This window comes from Musca domestica, unplaced genomic scaffold (assembly GCF_030504385.1).
Source record: "Musca domestica strain aabys unplaced genomic scaffold, Musca_domestica.polishedcontigs.V.1.1 3, whole genome shotgun sequence".
Lineage (NCBI taxonomy): Eukaryota > Metazoa > Arthropoda > Insecta > Diptera > Muscidae > Musca > Musca domestica.
Genome location: NW_026712299.1, coordinates 10,974,124 through 10,996,609, shown reverse-complemented (window position 1 = coordinate 10,996,609; position 22,486 = coordinate 10,974,124).

Here is a 22,486-nt window from a genome sequence, read left to right as displayed (position 1 = left end):
GGATATCGACTGTAAGTAATGTTAGTATTTTTTCACACAAAAGTAATGGTCCATTCTACCCGCTGTCTTCATGCAAGCTTTTGTGTGCTTTGGTTCTATTTGTGACCTTTATAACGCCTGCAAAATTAGGAACATTTTGAGTTGCTGGTCCATTTCAACCCCTAAATATATTGCGGACATCTAACATCTAACCCTACCTTTGTGAAACATTTCGTGAGGATCGAACGATAATTGCAATTTATATATAAATAATAACACCAACCTGTGTTGTAAAGAGAAAAAATATTACAAAATATACACTTCAATATTATAAGTCAAATTGAAAAAATCGCACGCGATAAAAAATATGAAAAAATAAAAAAAAATGTCACAAAATACTACAAAATCTATATGAACATCATTATTGGCATCTTTTTATGCGATTTCTTTAGATTTCATTCTTTAATGCCAAAAGGGCATTCTAAATTGACAAAATTTGTCAAAATCGCTCCAGCCATTCTGGAGATATAAGCATTCTATCTAACATCCCCTTACATTGTATATATTTCGCTATACGTAACGGTCAGAATTTACCTTTTCGTCTATTTGTGATTTCGCAGGCATTAAAAATATTCGCGGTTTAAAGGGAAATTTGACTTTTATCTATCACAAATGCTATGGCCTATTTCAACCACTAAATATTATCCGATGACCATCAAAATTGGAAAGTTTCTGCCCAGCCCAAAGCTCTAGCCCCATGCTAACTTTCGCTTCGATTGGTCTCTAACTGTGACCTGTAGAGCAACTGCAAATTAAGGAAATTTTTCAGTTTTTGGTCCATTTCAACCCGTTCTATTCTGAACTTAACCCTAGCTACATTCTAAATTTCGTAAAGATTGGGCCATAATTGCGACCTGTCGAGTGATTACAAATTAACATGGACAGACGGACAGACGGACATACATAGCTAGATCGACTCATCTCGGCGAGATAGGATGATCCGTATATACTTTCCTATGTAGGAAATTAATATTTCGGGGTGTTACATAATTTTTGGCTCCATCAAACTTATAATACCCCCAACACATAGTGTTGTAGGGTATAAAATAATATCACTCGGTTTGTCGACATACACTTACTATTTATGAAAGTATATCTCCTTTTAATATAATCTTATTTGGAATATTGAGATATATCAAGTCTGTATAGAATCTGATTTTAATTTCGCGTTTTATGAGATTTATGGATATTCATAATTTTGACCCTGTGTGGGGATTGTACCTAAAGTAGTGTATCAACGTATCCCATCTTTGCAACAGGTTTTGTGTCAGTGGAAATAATGGGATGTGTAAAGTATGAAGACTTTATGATCGTTTTGATAATTCAAAACGTTGACCCTTTGTAGGGGAGATACCAGAAGGAATGGTCCGATCTCTACCATCTTTATAACAGACTAGCTGTGCGCTTCGCTGTCCCTTTTGACAAATTTAGTCCACATACACAAAGGGTTTCGGTTTCGGATTTATTAATTTCATAGCAATTCCAAGCTTTCAGGAAACTGCAATCTTTTGAACTTGAGTTGTATTTCTGTTGCAATTAGAGAATTCGAGGCAGCTACATATTTCCCCGTAATAATCGTATCCTCAATTAAATTGTTGCGTTGTGATTACGTAGCCTACTACCATTGCAAAGGCGTTGTGGATCAATGCTTCTTAATAAAATCATATCCCAATCTAAACCGATTTCAATATAATTTGACAAAATTTACGTTTAAACTAAATTCCGTCACACCTTCCGTATTTTATTGGAAATGGCGGCGCATATCGTGTTAGGTGCATCAAATATGTGAAATCGACTGAGAATATATATGGGAGCTATACCCAAATCTTAACCAATTTCTAATTGATTTGTAAAATTTATTATTGTCACCAAATTTGACCACACATTCTGAATTTCATTGGGATCGGACATACATATCGCGTTAGGTGCATCAAATATGTAAAATCCAAATCTGAAACGATTTGAATATAATTTGTCAAAATTATTTTTATACCAAATTTAGTCACTCTTGCCGAATTTCATTGGAGTCGGACATGCGTATCGTGTTTGGTACACGAAATATATGAAATCAGCCGAATATAAATATGGGAGCTATATCCAAATCTTAACCGATTTCAATATAATTTGACAAATTTATTTTCTGATCAAATCCCGACACAATTCAAATTTCATTGGAATCGAACATACATATCGTGTTTGGGGCATGAAATAAACGAAATCTGTCGAAAATTTATATGGGAGCTATATCCAAATCTAAATCGATTTCAATATAATTTGACAAATTTATGTTTGTACCAAATTTTGTCACCCATGCCGAATTTCATTGAAATCGAACATACGTATCGTGTTTGGTGCATCAAATATGTGAAATCGGTCGAAAATATATATAGGAGCTATATCCAAATCTGAATCTAAATTTTTGGAATGTACTTTCGATTCTGATGCTATATCTTCAGTTCCTAGTCGAATTTCAAAAATTTATATATCCTCTGTTACTTACAGGCGATGTTGTAGTATACTTGGAAAATTTCAGGAAAATCTGTGCAGCGGTTTTCGAGTAAATAAATTACAAACAAACAAACAAATTCCTCTTTTATAGATACAGTTTTGAAAGAAATACTGAGATGTGCCAAGTCGTTATGGAATCGGAAGTTAATTTCGCGTTATATAGCTTCATGGATATTCAAAATTTTGACCCTTTGTGGGGGAGGTAGCGAAGGGGTGGCCACCAGACCTTGGGTTAATAAAAATATTGTGACGTGTGTAATTTGAAGACAATCGGACCCTTACATCTTATTTTATATGAGTTATAATTACACAAAATTTTAACACTTTGTGGGGGAGGTACTTGATGGATTAGACCGATATTATCCACTTTCCCACCTGACCTAGCACTGATGCAAATATTAGGAGTTGAAACGTTAGATTAAAATCGAATTATCCTTTCTTTTTCTATGCATTAAAATATATATATTTTTTTTTTGAAAATTTTGACCTTTTGTGGGGGAGGTACCAGAAGGAGTGGACCGATATTGCCCATCTCCGAGCTCGATATAAGTTTGATAATAATTTTACGATGTACCAATTTTAGACCAAATCGGATTTAGACCAATCGGACAGACAAACGGACAACGCTAGTTCGAAGCCAATTATCCTGAAACGGGTTTGGTCCAAGGAGACGAATTTATGGAGGTATTTTTATATGGGGTTTATACAAAAACGTGGACCGACGATATACCTTATTTCCAATTTCAACAATCCTTCAAAGCTCTATGTTAAATAATGTGGACTGTTTCGTGACTTCTCAGATAGACGGGCATTGTTAAATCGTTTTAGAATTTTACGGTGATCATGAATACATATACCTTATGGGGCCTACGACTAATATAATGATTGAATGACAAATTTTATATACCCTCCTTTCCAGGGTGGAGGGTATAAAAAGTATATTGTCTATTTTTAGATAATCGGAAACTTTGATTTGATTCAGGTCTGTTGACGATTCACCGGTGAACGGGTACCACGATGTTGGTGCTCGGGTTGTAGTCGAAGTTAAGGAATGCTGTGATTACAAATGATGAGAAGGTCATCTAGTTCACGAGGGTCGTCTAATGTTGAAGAGGTGAGGTTAATGGAAAAATAATGATATTCGAGAATGCCGACGAGCTGAGGTAAGCAAAAATTGCAATGTTGGAGTTTTTGTTGTAGACGATGGCGGTACTCGGGATGTAAACTCTGTTGTGTTGATCTACATACTATTATATTAGATATATAGGGAACATGTTGTATGACAATTTGTATTCGACACTCATTGTATAACCGTTCGGAAAAACCTAGTCAAATCTTTATCCTTGTTCAATGAAAGTACTTCTTCTAGTCCATTGTAAATATTCATCCACAGTAATTCCTAACCTAGGGTCAGAGATTATTAGTTAAGTCTCGGCTTAGAAGCAATTCTACGCAAAAGCCTCCACAAACATCCTCTATATAGATATGTTTTCATTCATGTCTCCTAGCTCGCCGGTGATACAATTCAGTGGGAATTGACGTTCTAATAAAATATAATTCAAAATCTTTCAATCGCGCCCATCTGCGGTCTTCTTGACTAAACTATTATATTTTGACTTAATATCCATAGCGTCATAAGCCTCAGCTTACTAAATTTGTTGTATGCCTCTTTGTGTTTTATAGGAATTTTAATTGCCATTAGTGAGGTCATGTAGTGTTTCATCGGAATTAACTATTGTATATAGTTCAGCAATCTACATTCTGACTATGACTCCAGCCTGTGCATAGCTATCATAATCTCTCCCACTCTGTATTTGAAAAATATCTTCCTGGCAGCTGTTTTAGCCTGCCCCTTCTTTACAATGGTATGTTGGTAACTACCTTGTATGCAAATGCCTGGAGCCATTAAAAAGTCTGCTGAATTTCGTTTTTTTTTTTCTTTCCCAATATCTCATTTAACACAACAAACCACAAAAAAAAAAAAAATAAAAACGAAAAACGAAAAACTCAAAACAAAACAAAAATGAACAGCTTTTCATTAATGACGATAATAAAATACGATTGTTCAACAAATTACTTATCCGTTCAGCAGAAAATTTACATATTATTGGACGGGCCAAAGAAAATCCCAAAACAAAACAAAGAGCAAAAAACAGAAATAACAACGAAATCAGCCAAATAGTACACAAAAAAAAGTTAAGTACGAAAAATCGCTGTAATTTCATCAGAACAATCAATAAAATTGAAGTACTGAACGCAGTGGTCAGTCCGACTGTTGACTTTTTTCCTACGAGTCATCAGCATCATCATTTTTATTGATGATGTCTTGCAAGAAATTTATTTGTCCGTAACGGGGAGCAAATTACACCAACGCCACAAAGACAAGTACCTCTGGGCAATGAGGAAATTGTTAAATCAAGAAAAATGAATGAAAGAACAGAAGGAGAGAAAAAAATCAGTGTTGCGTTCTGCCAAACCGAACCATTTGTACGCTTTACAGGGGATTAATTTAACAAATTCTAAATATCGTGCATTTCGTTATAAAAAAAACAAGTAAGCAAAGGCTACAGTCGAGCGGGGCCGACCATGTGATACCCTACAACACTATAATAAACGATACAGTTTATATAGGCTAGATACTTGAAAGTATTCCGCAAGATATTGTGACAAATAATAAAAGAAAACCATCAGGTTTCGTTCTCTAATTTTGGAATAATAGCAACTTTAACTAATTTGCTCATTTCCAATTTATTGGTAGATGTTGCTCGTAAATGGTCTTCCTAGATCTGGAACCAATATTTCCCAAAGACCTATAATCTCTCAGAAGTGGCAAAAGATTAATATTTATTATTGGTTTTTGACTGAACGAAATCAGCGTTAACGAAATAGTCAGAATTGGGTCTTTCCTGTATTTGTGAATTCTCCAAAAAGTCACTGGAATGGACATTTTCATATTTTGTCTACAAAAGTTGGCAAACTATTTCACACATTGAATATTTTTGGATGGCCATCCAAAACTGCTTCGCTTTTGTAATGTCCGGTAACTCCCATTCAAATGTGCGTGAGGATCGGGCGATAATTACGACCTGCAGACAATTTTGCAGTTTTTTGGTCCATTTCAACCCCTAAATGTATGGCGATCATCTCCAAAAAGAGTAGGCTTCTATTCTAACCCTCATCTTATCTCCATGCAAAATTTCGTAAGGATCGGGCCATAAATGCGATCTGTATATGATATCCAGATATCCTAACTATTTAGTTTTGTTAGCTGTAGAAATATTGCCAAATGTTTAATTCAAAATGAAAATGTTTAATTCAAAAAAATCTATCAAAACTATGCTAAAAACCCCGAAATGTCAATATTTGAGGAGTTATGAGCATTTTAAAATAAGCTATTTTTCCTCTTTAAATATCTGCAATCAAAACGATGCTAAAAACCCCGAAATGTCAATATTTAAGGAGTTATGAGCATTTTAAAATAGGCTATTTTTCCTCTCTAAATATCTGAAATTAACACGATGCTAAAAACCCCGAAATGTCAATATTTAAGGAGTTATGAGCATTTTAAAATAGGCTATTTTTCCTCTTTAAATATCTGCAATCAAAACGATGCTAAAAACCCCGATATGTCAATACTTAAGGAGTTATGAGCATTTTAAAATAGGCTACGTTTCCTTTTTAAATATCTGCAATCAGAGAGCTAAAAACCCCGAAATGTCAATATTTAAGGAGTTATGAGCATGTTAAAATACGATATTTTTCCTCTCTAAATATCTGCAATCAAAACGATGCTAAAAAACCCCGAAATGTCGATATTTAAGGAGTTATGAGCATTTTAAAATAAGCTATTTTTCTACTTTAAAGATCTTCAATCAAAACGATGCTAAAAACCCCGAAATATCAATATTTAAGGAGTTATAAGCATTTTAAAATAGGCTATTTTTCCTCTCTAAATATCTGAAATCAAAACGATGCTAAAAACCCCGAAATGTAAATATTTAAGGAGTTATGAGTATTTTAAAATAGACTATTTTTCCTCTGTAAAAATCTGCAATCAAAACGATGCTAAAAACCCCGAAATGTCAATATTTAAGGAGTTATGAGCATTTTAAAATAGGCTATTTTTCCTCTGTAAATATCTGCAACCAAAACAATGCTAAAAACCCCGAAATGACAATATTTAAGGAGTTATGAGCATTTTAAAATAGGCAATTTTTCCTCTTTAAATATCTGCAATCAAAACGATGCTAAAAACCCCGAAATGTCAATATTTAAGGAGTTATGAGCACTTTAAAATAGGCTATTTTTCTTCTCTAAATATCTTCAAACAAAACGATGCTAAAAACCCCGAAATATCAATATTTAAGGAGTTATGAGCATTTTAAAATAGGCTAAATTTCCTCTTTAAATATCTGCAATCAAAACGATGCAAAAAACCCCGAAATGTCAATATTTAAGGAGTTATGAGCATTTTAAAATAGGCTATTTTTCCTCTCTAAATATCTGCAATCAAAACGATGCTAAAAACCCCGAAATGTCAATATTTAAGGAGTTATGAGCATTTTAAAATAGGCTATTTTTCCTCTTTAAATATCTGTAATCAAAACGATGCTAAAAACCCCGAAATGTCAATATTTAAGGAGTTATGAGCATTTTAAAATAGGCTATTTTTCCTCTTTAAATATTTGCAATCAAAACGATGCTAAAAACTCCGAAATGTCAATATTTAAGGAGTTATGAGCATTTTAAAATAGGCTATTTTTCTACTTTAAATATCTGCAATCAAAAATATTCTAAAAACCCCGAAACGTCAATATTTAAGGAGTTATGAGCATTTTAAAATAGGCTATTTTTCCTCTTTAAATATCTGCAATCAAAACGATGCTAAAAACCCCGAAATGTCAATATTTAAGGAGTTATGAGCATTTTAAAATAGGCTATTTTTCTACTTTAAATATCTCCAATCAAAAGGATGCTAAAAACACCGAAATGTCAATATTTAAGGAGTTATGAGCATTTTAAAAAAGGGTATTTTTCCTCTTTAAATTTCTGCAATCGAAACGATGCTAAAAACCCCGAAATGTCAATACTAAAGGAGTTATGAGCATTCTAAAATAGCCTATTTTTCCTCTTTAAATATCTACAATCAAAACGATGCTAAAAACCCCGAAATGTCAATACTTTAGGAGTTATGAGCATTTTATAATAGGCTATTTTTCCTCTTTACATTCTGCAATCAAAACGATACTAAAAACCTCGAAATGTCAATATTTAAGAAGTTATGAGCATTTTAAAATAGGCTATTTTTCGTCTTTAATTATCTGCAATCAAAACAATGCTAAAAACCCCGAAATGTCAATATTAAAGGAGTTATGAGCATGTTAAAATAGGCTATTTTTCCTCTCTAAATATCTGAAATCAAAACGATGCTAAAAACCCCGAAATGTAAATATTTAAGGAGTTATGAGCATTTTAAAATAGCCTATTTTTCCTCTTTAAATATCTCCAATCAAAACGATGCTAAAAACCCCAAAATGTCAATATTTAAGGAGTTATAAGCATTTTAAAATAGGCTATTTTTCCTCTTTAAATTCTGCAATCAAAACGATGCTAAAAATCCTGAAATGTCAATATTTAAGGAGTTATGAGCATTTTAAAATAGGCTATTTTTCCTCTTTAAATATCTGCAATCAAATAGATCCTAAAAACCCCGAAATGCCAATATTTAAGAAGTTATGAGCATTTTAAAATACCCTATTTTTCCTCTTTAAATATCTGCAATCAAAACGATGCTAAAAACCCCGAAATGTCAATATTTAAGGAGTTATGAGCATTTTAAAATAGGCTATTTTTCCTCTTTACATTCTGCAATCAAAACGATACTAAAAACCTCGAAATGTCAATATTTAAGGAGTTATGAGCATTTTAAAATAGGCTATTTTTCCTCTTTAAATATCTGCAATCAAAACGATGCTAAAAACCCCGATATGTCAATACTTAAGGAGTTATGAGCATTTTAAAATAGGCTACGTTTCCTTTTTAAATATCTGCAATCAGAGAGCTAAAAACCCCGAAATGTCAATATTTAAGGAGTTATGAGCATTTTAAAATACGATATTTTTCCTCTCTAAATATCTGCAATCAAAACGATGCTAAAAAACCCCGAAATGTCGATATTTAAGGAGTTATGAGCATTTTAAAATAAGCTATTTTTCTACTTTAAATATCTGCAATCAAAACGATGCTAAAAACCCCGAAATATCAATATTTAAGGAGTTATAAGCATTTTAAAATAGGCTATTTTTCCGCTCTAAATATCTGAAATCAAAACGATGCTAAAAACCCCGAAATGTAAATATTTAAGGAGTTATGAGTATTTTAAAATAGACTATTTTTCCTCTGTAAAAATCTGCAATCAAAACGATGCTAAAAACCCCGAAATGTCAATATTTAAGGAGTTATGAGCATTTTAAAATAGGCTATTTTTCCTCTGTAAATATCTGCAACCAAAACAATGCTAAAAACCCCGAAATGACAATATTTAAGGATTTATGAGCATTTTAAAATAGGCAATTTTTCCTCTTTAAATATCTGCAATCAAAACGATGCTAAAAACCCCGAAATGTCAATATTTAAGGAGTTATGAGCACTTTAAAATAGGCTATTTTTCTTCTCTAAATATCTTCAAACAAAACGATGCTAAAAACCCCGAAATATCAATATTTAAGGAGTTATGAGCATTTTAAAATAGGCTAAATTTCCTCTTTAAATATCTGCAATCAAAACGATGCTAAAAACCCCGAAATGTCAATATTTAAGGAGTTATGAGCATTTTAAAATAGGCTATTTTTCCTCTCTAAATATCTGCAATCAAAACGATGCTAAAAACCCCGAAATGTCAATATTTAAGGAGTTATGAGCATTTTAAAATAGGCTATTTTTCCTCTTTAAATATCTGTAATCAAAACGATGCTAAAAACCCCGAAATGTCAATATTTAAGGAGTTATGAGCATTTTAAAATAGCCCATTTTTCCTTTTTAAATATCTCCAATCAAAAGGATGCTAAAAACACCGAAATGTCAATATTTAAGGAGTTATGAGCATTTTAAAAAAGGGTATTTTTCCTCTTTAAATTTCTGCAATCGAAACGATGCTAAAAACCCCGAAATGTCAATACTAAAGGAGTTATGAGCATTCTAAAATAGCCTATTTTTCCTCTTTAAATATCTACAATCAAAACGATGCTAAAAACCCCGAAATGTCAATACTTTAGGAGTTATGAGCATTTTATAATAGGCTATTTTTCCTCTTTACATTCTGCAATCAAAACGATACTAAAAACCTCGAAATGTCAATATTTAAGGAGTTATGAGCATTTTAAAATAGGCTATTTTTCGTCTTTAATTATCTGCAATCAAAACAATGCTAAAAACCCCGAAATGTCAATATTAAAGGAGTTATGAGCATTTTAAAATAGGCAATTTTTACTCTTTAAATATCTGCAATCAAAACGATGCTAAAAACCCCGAAATGGAAATATTTAAGGAGTTATGAGCATTTTAAAATAGCCTATTTTTCCTCTTTAAATATCTCCAATCAAAACGATGCTAAAAACCCCAAAATGTCAATATTTAAGGAGTTATAAGCATTTTAAAATAGGCTATTTTTCCTCTTTAAATTCTGCAATCAAAACGATGCTAAAAATCCTGAAATGTCAATATTTAAGGAGTTATGAGCATTTTAAAATAGGCTATTTTTCCTCTTTAAATATCTGCAATCAAATAGATCCTAAAAACCCCGAAATGCCAATATTTAAGAAGTTATGAGCATTTTAAAATAGGCTATTTTTCCTCTTTAAATATCTGCAATCAAAACGATGCTAAAAACCCCGAAATGTCAATATTTAAGGAGTTATGAGCATTTTAAAATAGCCTATTTTTCCTCTTTACATTCTGCAATCAAAACGATACTAAAAACCTCGAAATGTCAATATTTAAGGAGTTATGAGCATTTTAAAATAGGCTATTTTTCCTCTTTACATTCTGCAATCAAAACAATACTAAAAACCCTGAAATGTCAATACTTAAGAAGTTATGAGCATTTTAAAATAGGCTATTTTCCCTCTTTAAATATCTGCAATCAAAACGAAGCTAAAAACCCCGAAATATCAATATTTAAGGAGTTATGAGCATTTTAAAATAGGCTTTTTTGCCTCTCTAAATATCTACAATCAAAACGATGCTAAAAACCCCGAAATGTCAATATTTAAGGAGTTATGACCTTTTTAAAAAAGGCTATTTTTCCTCTTTAAATATCTGCAATCAAAACGACGCTAAAAACCCCGAAATGTCAATATTTAAGGAGTTATGAGCACTCAAAATAGGCTATTTTTCCTCTTTAAATATCTGCAATCTATACGATGCTAAAAACCCCGAAATGTCAATATTTAAGGAGTTATGAGCATTTTAAAATAGGCTATTTTTCCTCTTCAAATATCTGCAATCAAAACTATGCTAAAAACCCCGAAATGTCAATATTTAAGGAGTTATGAGCATTTTAAAATAGGCTATTTTTCCTCTTTAAATATCTGCAATCAAAACAATGCTAAAAACCCCGAAATATCAATATTTAAGGAGTTATGAGCATTTTATAATAGGCTATTTTTCCTCTTTAAATATCTGCAATCAAAACGATGCTAAAAACCCCGAAATGTCAATATTTCAGGAGTTATGAACATTTTAAAATAGGCTAATTTTCCTCTTTAAATATCTACAATCAAAACGATGCTAAAAACCCCGAAATGTCAATATTTAAGGAGTTATGACCTTTTTAAAAAAGGCTATTTTTCCTCTTTAAATATCTGCAATCAAAACGACGCTAAAAACCCCGAAATGTCAATATTTAAGGAGTTATGAGCACTCAAAATAGGCTATTTTTCCTCTTTAAATATCTGCAATCTATACGATGCTAAAAACCACGAAATGTCAATATTTAAGGAGTTATGAGCATTTTAAAATAGGCTATTTTTCCTCTGTAAATATCTGCAACCAAAACAATGCTAAAAACCCCGAAATGACAATATTTAAGGAGTTATGAGCATTTTAAAATAGGCAATTTTTCCTCTTTAAATATCTGCAATCAAAACGATGCTAAAAACCCCGAAATGTCAATATTTAAGGAGTTATGAGCATTTTAAAATAGGCTATTTTTCCTCTCTAAATATCTGAAATTAACACGATGCTAAAAACCCCGAAATGTCAATATTTAAGGAGTTATGAGCATTTTAAAATAGGCTATTTTTCCTCTTTAAATATCTGCAATCAAAACGATGCTAAAAACCCCGATATGTCAATACTTAAGGAGTTATGAGCATTTTAAAATAGGCTACGTTTCCTTTTTAAATATCTGCAATCAGAGAGTTAAAAACCCCGAAATGTCAATATTTAAGGAGTTATGAGCATTTTAAAATACGATATTTTTCCTCTCTAAATATCTGCAATCAAAACGATGCTAAAAACCCCGAAATGTCGATATTTAAGGAGTTATGAGCATTTTAAAATAAGCTATTTTTCTACTTTAAATATCTGCAATCAAAACGATGCTAAAAACCCCGAAATATCAATATTTAAGGAGTTATAAGCATGTTAAAATAGGCTATTTTTCCTCTCTAAATATCTGAAATCAAAACGATGCTAAAAACCCCGAAATGTAAATATTTAAGGAGTTATGAGTATTTTAAAATAGACTATTTTTCCTCTGTAAAAATCTGCAATCAAAACGATGCTAAAAACCCCGAAATGTCAATATTTAAGGAGTTATGAGCATTTTAAAATAGGCTATTTTTCCTCTGTAAATATCTGCAACCAAAACAATGCTAAAAACCCCGAAATGACAATATTTAAGGAGTTATGAGCATTTTAAAATAGGCAATTTTTCCTCTTTAAATATCTGCAATCAAAACGATGCTAAAAACCCCGAAATGTCAATATTTAAGGAGTTATGAGCACTTTAAAATAGGCTATTTTTCTTCTCTAAATATCTTCAAACAAAACGATGCTAAAAACCCCGAAATATCAATATTTAAGGAGTTATGAGCATTTTAAAATAGGCTAAATTTCCTCTTTAAATATCTGCAATCAAAACGATGCTAAAAACCCCGAAATGTCAATATTTAAGGAGTTATGAGCATTTTAAAATAGGCTATTTTTCCTCTCTAAATATCTGCAATCAAAACGATGCTAAAAACCCCGAAATGTCAATATTTAAGGAGTTATGAGCATTTTAAAATAGGCTATTTTTCCTCTTTAAATATCTGTAATCAAAACGATGCTAAAAACCCCGAAATGTCAATATTTAAGGAGTTATGAGCATTTTAAAATAGGCTATTTTTCCTCTTTAAATATCTGCAATCAAAACGATGCTAAAAACTCCGAAATGTCAATATTTAAGGAGTTATGAGCATTTTAAAATAGGCTATTTCTCTACTTTAAATATCTGCAATCAAAAAGATTCTAAAAACCCCGAAATGTCAATACTTTAGGAGTTATGAGCATTTTATAATAGGCTATTTTTCCTCTTTACATTCTGCAATCAAAACGATACTAAAAACCTCGAAATGTCAATATTTAAGAAGTTATGAGCATTTTAAAATAGGCTATTTTTCGTCTTTAATTATCTGCAATCAAAACAATGCTAAAAACCCCGAAATGTCAATATTAAAGGAGTTATGAGCATTTTAAAATAGGCAATTTTTACTCTTTAAATATCTGCAATCAAAACGATGCTAAAAACCCCGAAATGGAAATATTTAAGGAGTTATGAGCATTTTAAAATAGCCTATTTTTCCTCTTTAAATATCTCCAATCAAAACGATGCTAAAAACCCCAAAATGTCAATATTTAAGGAGTTATAAGCATTTTAAAATAGGCTATTTTTCCTCTTTAAATTCTGCAATCAAAACGATGCTAAAAATCCTGAAATGTCAATATTTAAGGAGTTATGAGCATTTTAAAATAGGCTATTTTTCCTCTTTAAATATCTGCAATCAAATAGATCCTAAAACCCCGAAATGCCAATATTTAAGAAATTATGAGCATTTTAAAATAGGCTATTTTTCCTCTTTAAATATCTGCAATCAAAACGATGCTAAAACCCCGAAATGTCAATATTAAGGAGTTATGAGCATTTTAAAATAGGCTATTTTTCCTCTTTACATTCTGCAATCAAAACGATACTAAAAACCTCGAAATGTCAATATTTAAGGAGTTATGAGCATTTTAAAATAGGCTACTTTTCCTCTTTAAATATCTGCAATCAAAACGATGCTAAAAACTCCGAAATGTCAATATTTAAGGAGTTATGAGCATTTTAAAATAGGCTATTTTTCTACTTTAAATATCTGCAATCAAAAAGATTCTAAAAACCCCGAAATGTCAATATTTAAGGAGTTATGAGCATTTTAAAATAGCCCATTTTTCCTTTTTAAATATCTCCAATCAAAAGGATGCTAAAAACACCGAAATGTCAATATTTAAGGAGTTATGAGCATTTTAAAAAGGGGTATTTTTCCTCTTTAAATTTCTGCAATCGAAACGATGCTAAAAACCCCGAAATGTCAATACTAAAGGAGTTATGAGCATTCTAAAATAGCCTATTTTTCCTCTTTAAATATCTACAATCAAAACGATGCTAAAAACCCCGAAATGTCAATACTTTAGGAGTTATGAGCATTTTATAATAGGCTATTTTTCCTCTTTACATTCTGCAATCAAAACGATACTAAAAACCTCGAAATGTCAATATTTAAGAAGTTATGAGCATTTTAAAATAGGCTATTTTTCCTCTTTAATTATCTGCAATCAAAACAATGCTAAAAACCCCGAAATGTCAATATTAAAGGAGTTATGAGCATTTTAAAATAGGCAATTTTTACTCTTTAAATATCTGCAATCAAAACGATGCTAAAAACCCCGAAATGGAAATATTTAAGGAGTTATGAGCATTTTAAAATAGCCTATTTTTCCTCTTTAAATATCTCCAATCAAAACGATGCTAAAAACCCCAAAATGTCAATATTTAAGGAGTTATAAGCATTTTAAAATAGGCTATTTTTCCTCTTTAAATTCTGCAATCAAAACGATGCTAAAAATCCTGAAATGTCAATATTTAAGGAGTTATGAGCATTTTAAAATAGGCTATTTTTCCTCTTTAAATATCTGCAATCAAATAGATCCTAAAAACCCCGAAATGCCAATATTTAAGAAGTTATGAGCATTTTAAAATAGCCTTTTTTTCCTCTTTAAATATCTGCAATCAAAACGATGCTAAAAACCCCGAAATGTCAATATTAAGGGAGTTATGAGCATTTTAAAATAGGCTATTTTTCCTCTTTACATTCTGCAATCAAAACGATACTAAAAACCTCGAAATGTCAATATTTAAGGAGTTATGAGCATTTTAAAATAGGCTACTTTTCCTCTTTAAATATCTGCAATCAAAACGATGCTAAAAATCCCGAAATGTAAATATTTAAGGAGTTATTAGCGTTTTAAAATAGGCTGTTTTTCATCCTTAAATATCTGCAATCAAAACGATGCTAAAAACCCCGAAATGTCGATATTTAAGGAGTTATGAGCATTTTAAAATAGGCTATTTTTCCTCTTTACATTCTGCAATCAAAACAATACTAAAACCCTGAAATGTCAATACTTAAGAAGTTATGAGCATTTTAAAATAGGCTATTTTCCCTCTTTAAATATCTGCAATCAAAACGAAGCTAAAAACCCCGAAATATCAATATTTAAGGAGTTATGAGCATTTTAAAATAGGCTTTTTTGCCTCTCTAAATATCTACAATCAAAACGATGCTAAAAACCCCGAAATGTCAATATTTAAGGAGTTATGACCTTTTTAAAAAAGGCTATTTTTCCTCTTTAAATATCTACAATCAAAACGACGCTAAAAACCCCGAAATGTCAATATTTAAGGAGTTATGAGCACTCAAAATAGGCTATTTTTCCTCTTTAAATATCTGCAATCTATACGATGCTAAAACCCCGAAATGTCAATATTTAAGGAGTTATGAGCATTTTAAAATAGGCTATTTTTCCTCTGTAAATATCTGCAACCAAAACAATGCTAAAAACCCCGAAATGACAATATTTAAGGAGTTATGAGCATTTTAAAATAGGCAATTTTTCCTCTTTAAATATCTGCAATCAAAACGATGCTAAAAACCCCGAAATGTCAATATTTAAGGAGTTATGAGCATTTTAAAATAGGCTATTTTTCCCCTTCAAATATCTGCAATCAAAACTATGCTAAAAACCCCGAAATGTCAATATTTAAGGAGTTATGAGCATTTTAAAATAGGCAATTTTTCCTCTTAAGTATCTGCAATCAAAACTATGCTAAAAACCCCGAAATGTCAATATTTAAGGAGTTATGAGCATTTTAAAATAGGCTATTTTTCCTCTTTAAATATCTGCAATCAAAACAATGCTAAAAACCCCGAAATGTCAATATTTCAGGAGTTATTAACATTTTAAAATAGGCTAATTTTCCTCTTTAAATATCTACAATCAAAACGATGCTAAAAACCCCGAAATGTCAATATTTAAGGAGTTATGACCTTTTTAAAAAAGGCTATTTTTCCTCTTTAAATATCTGCAATCAAAACGACGCTAAAAACCCCGAAATGTCAATATTTAAGGAGTTATGAGCATTTTAAAATAGGCAATTTTTCCTCTTTAAGTATCTGCAATCAAAACTATGCTAAAAACCCCGAAATGTCAATATTTAAGGAGTTATGAGCATTTTAAAATAGGCAATTTTTCCTCTTTAAGTATCTGCAATCAAAACTATGCTAAAAACCCCGAAATGTCAATATTTAAGGAGTTATGAGCATTTTAAAATAGGCTATTTTTCCTCTTTAAATATCTGCAATCAAAACTATGCTAAAAACCCCGAAATGTCAATATTTCAGGAGTTATGAACATTTTAAAATAGGCTAATTTTCCTCTTTAAATATCTACAATCAAAACGATGCTAAAAACCCCGAAATGTCAATATTTAAGGAGTTATGACCTTTTTAAAAAAGGCTATTTTTCCTCTTTAAATATCTGCAATCAAAACGACGCTAAAAACCCCGAAATATCAATATTTAAGGAGTTATGAGCACTCAAAATAGGCTATTTTTCCTCTTTAAATATCTGCAATCTATACGATGCTAAAAACCCCGAAATGTCAATATTTAAGGAGTTATGAGCATTTTAAAATAGGCTATTTTTCCTCTGTAAACATCTGCAACCAAAACAATGCTAAAAACCCCGAAATGACAATATTTAAGGAGTTATGAGCATTTTAAAATAGGCAATTTTTCCTCTTTAAATATCTGCAATCAAAACGATGTTAAAAACCCCGAAATGTCAATATTTAAGGAGTTATGAGCATTTTAAAATACCCTATTTTTCCTCTTTAAATATCTGCAATCAAAACGATGCTAAAAACCCCGAAATGTCAATATTTAAGGAGTTATGAGCATTTTAAAATACCCTATTTTTCCTCTTTAAATATTTGCAATCAAAACGATGCTAAAAACCCCGAAATGACAATATTTAAGGAGTTATGAGCATTTTAAAATAGGCTATTTTTCCTCTGTAAATATCTGCAACCAAAACAATGCTAAAAACCCCGAAATGACAATATTTAAGGAGTTATGAGCATTTTAAAATAGGCAATTTTTCCTCTTTAAATATCTGCAATCAAAACTATGCTAAAAACCCCGAAATGTCAATATTTAAGGAGTTATGAGCATTTTAAAATAGGCTATTTTTCCTCTTCAAATATCTGCAATCAAAACTATGCTAAAAACCCCGAAATGTCAATATTTAAGGAGTTATGAGCATTTTAAAATAGGCAATTTTTCCTCTTTAAGTATCTGCAATCAAAACGATACTAAAAACCTCGAAATGTCAATATTTAAGGAGTTATGAGCATTTTAAAATAGGCTATTTTTCCTCTTTAAATATCTGCAATCAAAACGATGCTAAAAACCCCGAGATGTCAATATTTAAGGAGTTATTAGCGTTTTAAAATAGGCTGTTTTTCATCCTTAAATATCTGCAATCAAAACGATGCTAAAAACCCCGAAATGTCGATATTTAAGGAGTTATGAGCATTTTAAAATAGGCTATTTTTCCTCTTTACATTCTGCAATCAAAACGATACTAAAAACCCTGAAATGTCAATACTTAAGAAGTTATGAGCATTTTAAAATAGGCTATTTTTCCTCTTTAAATATCTGCAATCAAAACTATGCTAAAAACCCCGAAATGTCAATATTTCAGGAGTTATGAACATTTTAAAATAGGCTAATTTTCCTCTTTAAATATCTACAATCAAAACGATGCTAAAAACCCCGAAATGTCAATATTTAAGGAGTTATGACCTTTTTAAAAAAGGCTATTTTTCCTCTTTAAATATCTGCAATCAAAACGACGCTAAAAACCCCGAAATGTCAATATTTAAGGAGTTATGAGCACTCAAAATAGGCTATTTTTCCTCTTTAAATATCTGCAATCTATACGATGCTAAAAACCCCGAAATGTCAATATTTAAGGAGTTATGAGCATTTTAAAATAGGCTATTTTTCCTCTGTAAATATCTGCAACCAAAACAATGCTAAAAACCCCGAAATGACAATATTTAAGGAGTTATGAGCATTTTAAAATAGGCAATTTTTCCTCTTTAAATATCTGCAATCAAAACGATGCTAAAAAACCCCGAAATGTCAATATTTAAGGAGTTATGAGCATTTTAAAATACCCTATTTTTCCTCTTTAAATATCTGCAATCAAAACGATGCTAAAAACCCCGAAATGTCAATATTTAAGGAGTTATGAGCATTTTAAAATACCCTATTTTTCCTCTTTAAATATTTGCAATCAAAACGATGCTAAAAACCCCGAAATGACAATATTTAAGGAGTTATGAGCATTTTAAAATAGGCTATTTTTCCTCTGTAAATATCTGCAACCAAAACAATGCTAAAAACCCCGAAATGACAATATTTAAGGAGTTATGAGCATTTTAAAATAGGCAATTTTTCCTCTTTAAATATCTGCAATCCAAACGATGCTAAAAACCCCGAGATGTCAATATTTAAGGAGTTATGAGCATTTTAAAATAGGCTATTTTTCCTCTTTAAATATCTGCAATCAAAACGATGCTAAAAACCCCGAAATGTCAATATTTAAGGAGTTATGAGCATTTTAAAATAGGCTATTTTTCCTCTTTACATTCTGCAATCAAAACGATACTAAAAACCTCGAAATGTCAATATTTAAGGAGTTATGAGCATTTTAAAATAGGCTATTTTTCCTCTCTAAATATCTACAATCAAAACGATGCTAAAAACCCCGAAATGTCAATATTTAAGGAGTTATGACCTTTTTAAAAAAGGCTATTTTTCCTCTTTAAATATCTGCAATCAAAACGACGCTAAAAACCCCGAAATGTCAATATTTAAGGAGTTATGAGCACTCAAATAGGCTATTTTTCCTCTTTAAATATCTGCAATCTATACGATGCTAAAAACCCCGAAATGTCAATATTTAAGGAGTTATGAGCATTTTAAAATAGGCTATTTTTCCTCTGTAAATATCTGCAACCAAAACAATGCTAAAAACCCCGAAATGACAATATTTAAGGAGTTATGAGCATTTTAAAATAGGCAATTTTTCCTCTTTAAATATCTGCAATCAAAACGATGCTAAAAACCCCGAAATGTCAATATTTAAGGAGTTATGAGCATTTTAAAATAGGCTATTTTTTCCTCTTCAAATATCTGCAATCAAAACGATGCTAAAAACCCCGAAATGTCAATATTTAAGGAGTTATGAGCATTTTAAAATAGGCTATTTTTCCTCTTTAAATATCTGCAATCAAAACAATGCTAAAAACCCCGAAATATCAATATTTAAGGAGTTATGAGCATTTTAAAGTACCCTATTTTTCCTCTTTATATATCTGCAATCAAAACGATGCTAAAAACCACGAAATGTCAATATTTAAGGAGTTATGAGCATTTTAAAATAGGCTATTTTTCCTCTGTAAATATCTGCAACCAAAACAATGCTAAAAACCCCGAAATTACAATATTTAAGGAGTTATGAGCATTTTAAAATAGGCAATTTTTCCTCTTTAAATATCTGCAATCAAAACGATGCTAAAAACCCCGAGATGTCAATATTTAAGGAGTTATGAGCATTTTAAAATAGGCAATTTTTCCTCTTTAAATATCTGCAATCAAAACTATGCTAAAAACCCCGAAATGTCAATGTTTAAGGAGTTATGAGCATTTTAAAATAGGCAATTTTTCCTCTTTAAGTATCTGCAATCAAAACTATGCTAAAAACCCCAAAATGTCAATATTTAAGGAGTTATGAGCATTTTAAAATAGGCAATTTTTCCTCTTTAAGTATCTGCAATCAAAAAATTTGCTAAAAACCCGAAATATCAATATTTAAGGAGTTATGAGCATTTCAAATACCCTACTTTTCCTCTTTAAATATCTGCAATCAAAACGATGCTAAAAACCCCGAAATGTCACTATTTAAGGAGTTATGAGAATTTTAAAATAGGCTATTTTTCTTCTCTAAATATCTTCAAACAAAACGCTGCTAAAAACCCCGAAATATCAATATTTTAGGAGTTATGAGCATTTTAAAATAGGCTAAATTTCCTCTTTAAATATCTGCAATCAAAACGATTCTAAAAACCCCGAAATGTCAATATTTCAGGAGTAATGAGCATTTTAAAATAGGATAATTTTCCTCTTTAAATATCTGCAATCAAAACGATTCTAAAAACCACGAAATGTCAATATTTAAGGAGTTATGAGCATTTTAAAATAGCCTATTTTTCCTCTCTAAATATCTGCAATCAAAACGATGCTAAAACCCCGAAATGTCAATATTTAAGGAGTTCTGAGCATTTTAAAATAGGCTATTTTTCCTCTTTAAATATCTGCAATCAAAACGATGCTAAAAACCCCGAAATGTCAATATTTAAGGAGTTATGAACATTTTAAAATAGGCTAATTTTCCTCTTTAAATATCTGCAATCAAAACGATGCTAAAAACCCCGAACTGTCAATATTTAAGGAGTTCTGAGCATTTTAAAATACCCTATTTTTTCTCTTTAAATATCTGCAATCAAAACGATGCTAAAAACCCCGAAATATCAATATTTAAGGAGTTATAAGCATTTTAAAATAGGCTATTTTTCCTCTTTAAATTCTGCAATCAAAACGATTCTAAGAACCCTGAAATGTCAATATTTAAGGAGTTATGAGCGTTTTAAAATAGGCTATTTTTCCTCTTTAAATTCTGCAATCAAAACGATGCTAAGAACCCAGAAATGTCAATATTTAAGGAGTTATGAGCATTTTAAAATACCCTATTTTTCCTCTTTAAATGTCTGCAATCAAAACGATGCTAAAACCCCCGAAATGTCAATATTAAGGAGTTATGAGCATTTTAAAATACCCTATTTTTCCTCTTTAAATATCTGCAATCAAACAATGCTAAAAACCCCGAAATGTCAATATTTAAGGAGTTATGAGCATTTTAAAATACCCTATTTTTTCCTCTTTAAATATTTGCAATCAAAAACGATGCTAAAAACCCCGAATGTCAATATTTAAGGAGTTATGAGCATTTTAAAATACCCTATTTTTCCTCTTTAAATACCTGCAATCAAAACGATGCTAAAAACCCCGAAATGTCAATATTTAAGGAGTTATGAGCATTTAAATAGGCTATTTTTCTTCTCTAAATATCTTCAAACAAAACGCTGCTAAAACCCCGAAATATCAATATTTAAGGAGTTATGAGCATTTAAAATAGGCTAAATTTCCTCTTTAAATATCTGCAATCAAAACGATGCTAAAAAACCCGAAATGTCAATATTCAGGAGTAATGAGCATTTTAAAATACCTGATTTTCCTCTTTAAATATCTGCAATCAAAACGATGCTAAAAACCACGAAATGTCAATATTTAAGGAGTTATGAGCATTTTAAAATAGCTATTTTCCTCTCTAAATATCTGCAATCAAAACGATGCTAAAACCCCGAAATGTCAATATTTAAGGAGTTCTGAGCATTAAAATGGCTTTTTCCTCTTTAAATATCTGCAATCAAAACGATGCTAAAAACCCCGAAATGTCAATATTTAAGGGTTATGAACATTTAAAATAGGCTAATTTTCTCTTAAAGATTCTGCAATCACAAACGATGCTAAAAACCCCGAAATGTCAATATTTAAGGAGTTATGAGCATTTTAAAATACCATTTTTTCTCTTTAAATCCTGCAATCAAAACGATGCTAAAAACCCGAAATGTCAATATTTAAGGAGTTATGAGCATTTTAAATAGGCTATTTTTACTCTTTAAATTCTGCATCAAAACGATGCTAAAACCCGAAATGTCATATTTAAGGAGTTATGAGCATTTTAAAATACCTATTTTCCTCTTTAAATATCTGCAATCAAAACGATGCTCTAAAAAACCCCCGAAATGTCAATATTTAAGGAGTTATGAGCATTTTAAAATACCCTTTTTTCCTCTTTAAATCTCTGCAATCAAAAACAATGCTAAAACCCCGAAATGTCAATATTAAGGAGTTATGAGCTTAAAATACCCTATTTCCTCTTAAATATCTGCATCAAAACGATGCTAAAACCCCAAATGTCAATATTGAAGAGTTATGGCATTTTAAAATACCCTATTTTCCTCTTTAAATATCTGCAATCAAAACGATGCTAAAAACCCCGAAATGTCAATATTTAAGGAGTTATGAGCATTTTAAAATAGGCTATTTTTCCCTTTAATATCTGCAATCAAAACGATGCTAAAAACCCGAAATGTCATTTTAAG